We start from the raw sequence: 10,570 nt of genomic DNA on the forward strand, positions 1-10,570 counted from the left end.
CGCTAAGACCAAGATTTTGCCCTCAACTATGAGGGGAGGTAAGGAACTGCCATCTAGCTCTGCACTAGATTCTCCTTCCGTTATTAGTAGGCTTGCGACACCTAAACCTGCTACTGCTATGAATTCTGATATGTCGCATGTTATTGATGATGCCACTTCTGCTATGCATGATGAAACTACTTCTGTGCATGATACTACTTTGCCATTAGGTGATTTTCTTGATGAACAACTTGCTAGAGTTAGGGGGAATGAACGTTCTCCCAATGATTATGTATTACCTGTTGTTCCTAAGGGTTATGTTATGAACAAAGAAGCTGCTGAAGCTATTCTTTCTTGCAATGATAGAAATGATCTTAAGAAATTATTAGCTAAATGGAAGCAGCAGTCTCTTAATACTAGAATGAAACCCGATCCTACTTTTGCTACTTCACCTATCTATGTTACTGATAAGGATTATGAATTCTCTGTTGATCCTGATATTATTACTTTAGTTGAATCTGATCTTTTTTATGGCCTTGAATCTGAAACTGTTGTGGCACATCTTACCAAGTTGAATGATATAGCCACCCTGTTTACTCATGATGAGAAGTCTCGCTATTTATACATCCTTAAGATATTTCCGTTCTCATTAAAGGGTGATGCTAATACTTGGTATAATTCTCTTGCTCCTGGTTGTGTGCGTAGTCCCCAGGATATGATTTATTACTTCTCTGCTAAATATTTCCCTGCCCATAAGAAACAAGTTGCCTTGCGGGAAATATATAATTTTGTGCAAATCAAAGAAGAGAGTCTCCCACAAGCTTGGGGGAGGCTTCTCCGGTTGCTTTATGCTTTGCCTGATCATCATCTTAAGAAAAATGAAATACTTGATATCTTTTATAATGGACTAACCGATGCTTCCAAGGACCACTTGGATAGTTGTGCTGGTTGTGTTTTCAGGGAAAGAATAGTCGATGAAGCTGAAATACTATTGAATAATATGTTGACTAATGAAAATAATTGGACTCTTCCCGAGCTAGTTCCCGAAGTAATTCCTGAACCAATTGAGCCAACTCCTGAACCTATTCCTAAACCCACTCCGAAGAAGAGAGGTGTTTTATTTCTCAGTCCTGAAGATATGCAAGAGGCAAAGAAATCAATGAAAGAAAAAGGTATTAAAGCTAAAGATGTTAAGAATTTACCACCTATTGAAGAAATACATGGTCTGAATATACCGCCTGAAGAACCACATTGTCTTGATAACCCAACACAGGTAGTAAAGTTAAATTCTCTCTATAGATATGATAAAGTTGAAATACCCTCTACTAAATTTCATAGCCCATGCTTGGATGAATTTGATGACTTTATAGCTAGATAAGAAAGTTTTAATGCTTATGTTGGTAGAGAGTTAAAGAATAATGCTTTCGAGATAGGACGCGTAGGTGATAATCTGTCTAGAGTTAAAGATGAACTTCACCGCATTAGCAAATATGCTTCTATGGTTGCTACTCAAGCTGAGCAAGTACTCAAAGCTCAAAATGATTTGCTTGATGAATTGAATAATAAAAATGACTTTGCCGTTAGAGTGGCTACTAGAACTGGTAGAATGACTCAAGAACCTTTGTATCCTGAAGGCCACCCTAAAAGAATTGAACAAGATTCTCAGAATAATAATCTAGATGTTCCAAGTTCTTCTAAGAAGAAGAAAAAGAAGAATGATAGGACTCTGCAAACTTCTAGTGAACCTAATGTTGAAACAATTGAGAATCCCAATGATACTTCTATCTCTGATGCTGAAACACAATCCAGAGATGAACATGAACCTGATGATAATGCTAATAATGATGTTCATGTAGATGCTCAACCTAGTAATAACAATGATGTAGAGATTGAACCTGCTGTTGATCTTGATAACCCACAATCAAAGAATCAACGTTATGATAAGAGAGATTTTGTTGCTAGGAAGCACGGTAAAGAAAGAGAACCATGGGTTCAGAAACCCATGCCCTTTCCCCCTAAACCATCCAAGTCAAAGGATGATGAGGATTTTGAGCGCTTTGCTGAAATGATTAGACCCATTTTCTTACGTATGCGCTTAACTGATATGCTTAAAGTAAATCCTTATGCTAAGTATATGAAGGATATCATTACAAATAAAAGAAAGATACCGGAAGCTGAAATTTCCACGATGCTTTCTAATTACACTTTTAAGGGTGGAATACCAAAGAAACTTGGAGATCCGGGTGTACCAACTATATCATGCTCCATTAAAAGAAATTATGTTAGAACTGCTTTATGTGATCTTGGAGCCGGTGTTAGTGTTATGCCTCTCTCTTTATATCGTAGACTTGAATTGAATAAGTTGACACCTACTGAAATATCTTTGCAAATGGCTGATAAATCAATTGCTATACCTGTCGGTATTTGTGAGGATGTGCCTGTTGTGGTTGCAAATGTCACTATCTTAACGGACTTTGTTATTCTTGATATTCCTGAGGATGATAGTATGTCTATTATCCTTGGTAGACCTTTTCTTAATACTACAGGGGCTGTTATTGATTGCAACAAAGGCAATGTCACTTTTCATGTTAATGGCAATGAGCATACGGTACACTTTCCGAGGAAACAATCTCAAGTTCATAACATCAATTCTATTGAAAAAGTTCCAACTATTATTTTTGGAGGTTTTGAATTTCCCCTACCTACTGTCAAGAAAAAGTATGATATTCTTATTGTTGGGGATTTTCATATCCCCGTTGAGGTAACTTAGTGTTATTCGAAATTTCTCCGGTTCCGTATTATTCGGAATGAGTTTGTTAACAAGACTTGATCAACCTTGTTAGTGGGTTCATTTTGATGATCATGAGATGGATGAAACTAGAAGGCACAACCTTCTGTACCCTCTTTTTACTTTATGTTTTTAGAATAAATAAAGAAAAAAATAGTATTATCCGTCCGTTTTCTGAATTATCTATGCATTAAAAAATAGTCCGAAAATAAAAGTGCTCCAAATGCCATGCAAATTTAGTATGATTTTTTCTGGAATATTAGAGGATTTTAGGCACTGAAAACACTCCAGGAGGACCAAGCACCAGGCCACGAGAGAGGAGGGCGCGCCCCCCTGTAGGGCGCCCCCCTGTCTCGTGGGCCCCTGGTAGCTCCCCTCCACTTATGCCAGCATCCACACACTTCATCTTCTACCCAAAAAATCCCCATCCAGCTGAAGCACGAGTTCTAGCTCGTTTTGCTGCGATTTTTGATCTCTTAGCTCAAAGCTCCATTCACAAAACTGCTTTGGGAGATTGTTGCTTGGTATGTGACTCCTACATTGGCCCAATTAGTTTTTGTTCTAGTGCTTTATTCTTTGCAAATCCTTGCTGTCTTGGTGACCCTGTTCTTGAGCTTGCATGTTAAATTTTTGAGGTCCCAAGCATTTCCAATGCATGATATGGGCTCTAGGCACTTGTAGGAGTAGTTGCTATTAATCTTGTTTAGTTTTATGCACTTTTATCTTGAAGTTACTAAAATTTCAGAAAATTTCAGAAAATGTTGAGGAAACTTTTGAGAGGCTCTTCAAGCCAAAGCTCCCAAGAAACCAAGCTAAAGAGAAGGAAAAGGCCAAGTATAATCTTCCTCGCTTAGCAAAAGTACGACCTTGTGAATGGCCATGTGATGATTTCTTGAGAGAGGCTGGAATTCATGAAGACTTTTATGCTTTAATCGAGACTGCAGGTCTCACCAGTTTCATCAGCGACCAAATCGGTCAGTATCTCTTACTCACCAATGCTTTCGTGCAAAACTTTTATTTTTATCCTAAGAAGTCACCGCCTGAAGTATCATTTTATTTATATGACGAGTTCAAGGAAATGTCTTTACGTCATTTTTGCGCGGTATGTAGGATACCTTATGAGGGAGAACTAGAGGAACCCCATCATGAAGACGTGGCTGGCTTTGTTAATATTATTGCTGTAGAAGAGCCAAAGAAGGGTTTCGAGGCAAAAGTCTCTAGCATACACTTTCCCGTTTTACGCTACTTTGCCATATTTGCTAGTAGATGCTTAATTGGTCGTGGGAATAGTGGAAACTTGAGTGTTCCTGATATTATCATTCTTCAACATGCTTTGCTTGGAGACAATAGTTTTAATATGGGTGACATCGTTGCTAAACGGCTAGCCCTTAATCGTACAAAAGGCCCCATATTTGGAGGTATCTATGCTGCACGTCTTGCTAGACATTTTCAGATACCCATTAGGCACCATGAGGAAAAGGAGTCAATATTGCCTCCTCACATTTTAGATTACAAGAGCATGGTAGCACATAAGTTTATTGTTGATAACGAAGATAGGATGCTCTTGTATAAACTTAGATTCAATAAGAAACACTTTGAGATTAGTATCTTGCCTGCGCCTCTGTTGTTTGATTTGCTTGCAGAAAAATTTCTTGTCACACCGGAGGCTGTGAACAATCATCGAGCTCAAGCTTTTACTCCTGAACCTGAACCTGAACCAGAACCTGAGATGGACCATTATTGTGCATCATCTGTCCAGTGGGATCCGGAGATGACCAACCAGTGGTATCCTGATTACACCTCCCAGTACACCGGGGAGAGTAGCGGCGGTCCTTGGTAATAAGCTAACTTAGGCCAAAAGCCTAAGCTTGGGGGAGTACGTATTTCTCACCGACTTTACATTCATATTCACACACTAGTCATTGGTGCTTATACTCTTTCATTGTATTATGCATGCTAGTTTAAATTCCTTTTTCTAGTTTTCTTCTTGTGTGATTGATAAACCTTGAGAAAAACCAAAAAAAAATAGTTAGTTTAATTTCCTTGCCTGTAGTAGGAATTAAAATGAAAACCCAAAAAGATTTCTCGTTCTTCTTTTACTTGTTGGGAGCTTTCCCGTGTAAATAGTTTTATTTTTCTTTCCTTCCTTTGGGGGTCGAGAAGACTATACTGAAAATGCTTAGTGGCTCTCATATGCATGATTGTTTATTAAATTTAGAGCCAATATTACTTGTTTTCTCTCTTGAGTTGAATGCTTGCATATTCCAGCTTAGTCCAATGCACGTACACTCTTATTATTATACACATCATTCGGTCGTGCGAGTGAAATGCAATACTGACGATATATGATTGACTTATTGGGATGAGAAAAGCTGGTATGAAGTCGACCTCTCTTGTTTTTGTAAATATGATGAGTTCATCGTTCCCGAGTCAGCTGTTATGAAGTAAACATATTTGCAATGACATTTAGAGATTATAGTTACTTGTGCCATGCTTGATTAGCTATGAGTTATAATGGTTTACCTTGAGTGCCAACATGCTATTAGAATGATTATGATGTGATATGATGGGATGGTATCCTCCTTTGAATGAATTGAGTGACTCGAGTTGGCACATGTTCACGCATGTAGTTGAATCAAATCAACATAGCCTTCACGATATTTATGTTCATGGTGGATTATATCCTACTCATGCTTGTACTCGGTGTGAATTAATTTTAATGCATGCTTACGACTGTTGTCGCTCTCTTAGTTGGTCGCTTACCAGTCTTTTGCTAGCCTTCACCTGTACTAAGGGAATACTGCTTGTGCATCCAAACTCCTTAAACCCCAAAGTGATTCCATATGAGTCCACTACACCTACCTATATGCGGTATTTACCTGCCGTTCCAAGTAAATTTGTATGTGCCAAACTCCAAACCTTCAAATAAAATTCTATTTTGTATGCTCGAGCAGCTCATGTAACAACTAGGGATTCCTATATCTTCCATGCTAGGTGGGTTATTGTTAGAGGAGTGGACTCCGCTCCTCATTCACGAGAAAGGGCCGGTAACCGGGATGCCCAGTCCCATGATCCAAAAAGATCAAAGAAAATCAAAATAATTAAACAAAACTCCCCCAGGGCTGTTGTATGTTGGAGGCACTCGTTGTTTCGAGCAAGCCATGGATTGATGCTTGTTGGTGGTTGGGGGAGTATAAACCTTTACCATTCTGTTTGGGAACTGCCTATAATGCATTTAGTGTGGAAGATACAACCATCTCATAAGTGTTGCATTGACAGAAAAAGTATGTCGCTCAAAATGTTATTCAATCTATATTTTAAAATCGAGCTCTGGCACCTCTACAAATCCCTGCTTCCCTCTGCGAAGGGCATATCTATTTACTTTTATGTTGAGTCATCACCCTTCTTATTAAAAGTACCCGCTGGAGAGCACACTGTCATTTTCATTCATTATTATTGATTTATATTGTGTATGACTTGACTGGATGTCTTTTATCATGAATTACAATGTTTAGTCAGTCCTTGATCTTTAAAGGTGCTCTGCATTTATGTTTTGCGGTCTTAGAAAGGGCTAGCGGGATACCATTTTGTTATATCATGTTATAATTATTTTGAGAAAGTGTTTTCATCCGAGTTTTATTATTATGGCTCGCTAGCTGATTATGCTATTGATGTGAGTAGCTGTGAGACCTATGTGTTATTGTGAGTATGGTTAGTTCGTAATATTTGCTGAAACTTGAATGCTGGCTTTTCATGTTTACAACAACAAGAGCAAACCGAGTTTGTAAAAGTTTTTCTTTATCACTTTCAGTTTATCAACTAAATTGCTTGAGGACAAGCAAAGGTTTAATCTTGGGGGAGTTGATACGTCTCCAACGTATCTACTTTTCCAAACACTTTTGCCCTTGTTTTGGACTCTAACTTGGATGATTTGAATGAAACTAACCCGGACTGATGCTGTTTTCAGCAAAACTACCATGATGTTGTTTTATGTGTAGAAAAGAAAAGTTCTCGGAATGACCTGCAAATCCACGGAGGGACTTTTCAGAATTAATAAGAATTTTTGGCAAAAGAATCAGGGCCAGGGGGCCCAGGGCCTGTCCACGAGACAGGGGGGCGCGCCCCCTATCTTGTGGCCCCCCCGGACCTCCTCCGACCTCAACTCCAACTTCATATATACCGTCTCGCAGAGAAAAAAATCAGAGAGAAAGTTTCATCGCGTTTTACGACACGGAGCCGCCGCCAAGCCCTAATCTCTCTCGGGAGGGCTGATCTGGAGTCCGTTCGGGGCTCCGGAGAGGGGGATTCATCGCCATCGTCATTATCAACCATCCTCCATCACCAATTCCATGATTCTCACCGCCGTGCGTGAGTAATTCCATCGTAGGCTTGCTGGACGGTGATGGGTTGGATGAGATTTACCATGTATCAAGTTAGTTTTGTTAGGGTTTGATCCATAGTATCCACTATGTTCTGAGATTGATGTTGCTATGACTTTGCTATGCTTAATGCTTGTCACTAGGGCCCGAGTGCCATGATTTCAGATCTGAACCTATTATGTTTTCATGAATATATGTGTGTTCTTGATCCTATCTTGCAAGTCTATAGTCACCTATTATGTGTTATGATCCGACAACCCCGAAGTGACAATAATCGGGATACTTCTCGGTGATGACCGTAGTTTGAGGAGTTCATGTATTCACCATGTGTTAATGCTTTGGTCCGGTTCTCTATCAAAAGGAGGCCTTAATATCCCTTAGTTTCCGCTAGGACCCCGCTGCCACGGGAGGGTAGGACAAAAGATGTCATGCAAGTTGTTTTCCATAAGCACGTATGACTATTTACGAAATACATGCCTATATTACATTGATGAACTGGAGCTAGTTCTATATCACCCTATGTTATAACTATTGCATGAGGAATCGCATCCAGCATAATTATCCATCACTGATCCATTGCCTACGAGCTTTTCATATATTGTTCTTCGCTTATTTACTTTTCCGTTGCTACTGTTACAACTATTACAAAAACCCAAAACATTTATCTTTACTGTTGCTACTGTTACCATTATTATCATACCACTTTTGCTACTAAATACTTTGCTGCAGATACTAAGTTATCCAGGTGTGGTTGAATGGACAACTCAACTACTAATACTCAAGAATATTCTTTGGCTCCCCTTGTGTCGAATCAATAAATTTGGGTTGAATACTCTACCCTCGAAAGCTGTTGCGATCCCCTATACTTGTGGGTTATCAGCGGCTCGTCGCAACACGACCGTTGAAGGTCCAGCAACTCCTGATGCACGTCACAGCACGGGCGCCCCAGCGCTCCCAACACCTCCAGCCGCCTTGAGGGGTCCGCGACACAATGGGAGAGGTCCGCAACGGTGCATCGCGCTCGCTAGGCGTCGCGGGGATGGCCGGAGTTGGAATAGGAGGCGTCTCCCTAACAACAACGGGGGAGGAGGTTGGCCTAGTGCAGCAAAAAAATCGATGGCGGCCATGGAGAATCAATGGCCTAGCTCGTGGGGAATTGACGAGAGAGAGAGAGAGAGAGAGAGAGAGAGAGAGAGAGAGAGAGAGAGAGAGAGAGAGAGAGAGAGAGGTGATTCTAGACGAGACGAAGAGATAAGGTGGGGAGAGAACCCGTGTGGGGGCCACATCGTGCGTGTGTGTTTTTTGGCTTCTGTCTGTAGGACGCGAGCATGTGCGCAGGTGGCGTCCGATGCAACGTTCCGCCGGCGCACTGGACATAAATTTTTACCTTACAAATTGCGATCAATTTCTCAAAAAACCACTGTTTGACTAACAATCTGCAAAAGATTACCAATTTTTGGTAAGTTAGTTCCAATAATGTTGCCACATGACCCACCAGCACACTCTCTCATGCACATTATGTCGAACACCTTATGTGTAGCTTCTCCAGCACACACATGTCGGTGTGGCTCGTCTCCGGCAGCTTGCCACTGGTCACCCCGCCTCGCCAGTGCCCTCCGCCTCGCACTCCTCATGCTCGCTTCCTCGCACCCGTGCACAACCCTCCCTCGAGGGGATGCAGCACATCCTACCATGTACCCCAAGCCGTCCATGCTCCCTCCGAGCTTGAGTCACTGGTTAGCTGAGGTGGGGACGAAGTCGCCAGTGCGGAGCTCAGCAACAAGTCGTACATGTCAGTGAATACGTGCTTGCATACTAGACCTGTTTCATTTTTGTGGTTTTTATGAATTTTGCTTTGGGTTTTCTGGTCTCCCAGCCAAGGCCACGCTTCAGAAATTGCAGATGTTCAATGGCTACTTGGAGGAGATTCGGGTGGCACCGTCCGAGTGGGTGATCACAGATGGTCAGCTGTGCGTGGAAAAAAATTATATGAGACCAGGTCTCATATAAAGCAGGTGAGACCCGTCCTAATTGATGACACGTGGCATTCACAAATCACAAAGCATCTAATCTCCCCCCTCCCTAAGGCCTTGTTTGGATGCCAGGTGAATACAACCCTGGGCACCAATCCCCCGGCATGGATTTTCCCCGTGCATCCCCGATCCCTCTCAGCATGGGAAAGATGTCCCCACTATCCCTGTCGCCCAAATCATAATGGCAGGGAAGGAAAACCCCCACACATGCTAATGCAAATATAACAAAGAATTTACATGAAATAGACACAGATCATAGGTAATTCCACAGAAAATTCCAAAAAAATTCTATGAAACACATCTAAACTAGAAGTTTGAAAAATATTACAACTGAAATTCATCACTTCAAAAAGGTTTAAATATTGATCGGTTCGCATTTCACGGTGACCACGTATTGACCAAAATCATTTCGGGTGCCGACACAAAAGCAATTATTACAGCCAGCACTGATGCATCATTGCTCAAGTTTGGTCGCTACAAACTATTCTAAATTATCAAGTTGTGGTGTACGAAGCAAAGACACTTTTGAATAACATGAGCTGCAAGGCGATAAAGCAAGGCGACAATCACTAGTTCTTATCAGGTCTTCTTCCCACTCGGCTTCGACATCAGGTAACACAGCTTCATGTTGGCTGAACTGTGAAAAAAGAAAGGAAGTTAGCATCATGTATCCAATTGACAAGTGTATGACTAGAGCTTTGATTTCTAGTAATGAACAACACGAATTGTTGATAAAAAGGATAAAAACACAAAACAAACTACTACTTACGATTACCGTGGCATAAATTTTAGTAATAATTATTTGGAAGAAAATTGCATAATTTTAAAACTAAGGACAAAACAAACATGGATTTATGAAAGTGAAGTCTTCTTATCTAAAAAAGAGGCAAGGAAGCCTAAGAACCAGTTCACAAACCAATACATTATGGCACTTTGTTTAGATGTCTAGGTGAAAACCAATACTAGGACTGTAGCTTGTATGACCAAAAAAAGAACAAGAAAAAAATTGTATAGAAGATGGCACCTCTAGTCATGTTTCTGACAACTAACCATTCCAATGTAATCATGCAGTGATAGTCGCTGCACTCAGGCACACCATTTTACAAAAAAAACTTCCCATTTCAAGAATTTCTTCTCTGAAGATGAAGATTTTAGAGAACATAATGAAGAGGCCTAGCTTGACACATGAAAATTACACGCTGATGCCTTGCCTAGCTCAACACAAGGGGAAAGTTCATAAGATCTGGTATATAATCCAGAACAGAAGATAAGAAACTATATGACAAAGATTGATATACTACAGAACAGAGGGAAACAAGCTTATAAAAAGCTCAAGTCAATAATGCCACAAAGTAAATAAATATAAAATGGATGTAGTGCAAAACAAGAAG

Source organism: Triticum aestivum, chromosome 3B (assembly GCF_018294505.1).
Source record: "Triticum aestivum cultivar Chinese Spring chromosome 3B, IWGSC CS RefSeq v2.1, whole genome shotgun sequence".
In the NCBI taxonomy this organism is placed as follows: Eukaryota; Viridiplantae; Streptophyta; class Magnoliopsida; order Poales; family Poaceae; genus Triticum; species Triticum aestivum.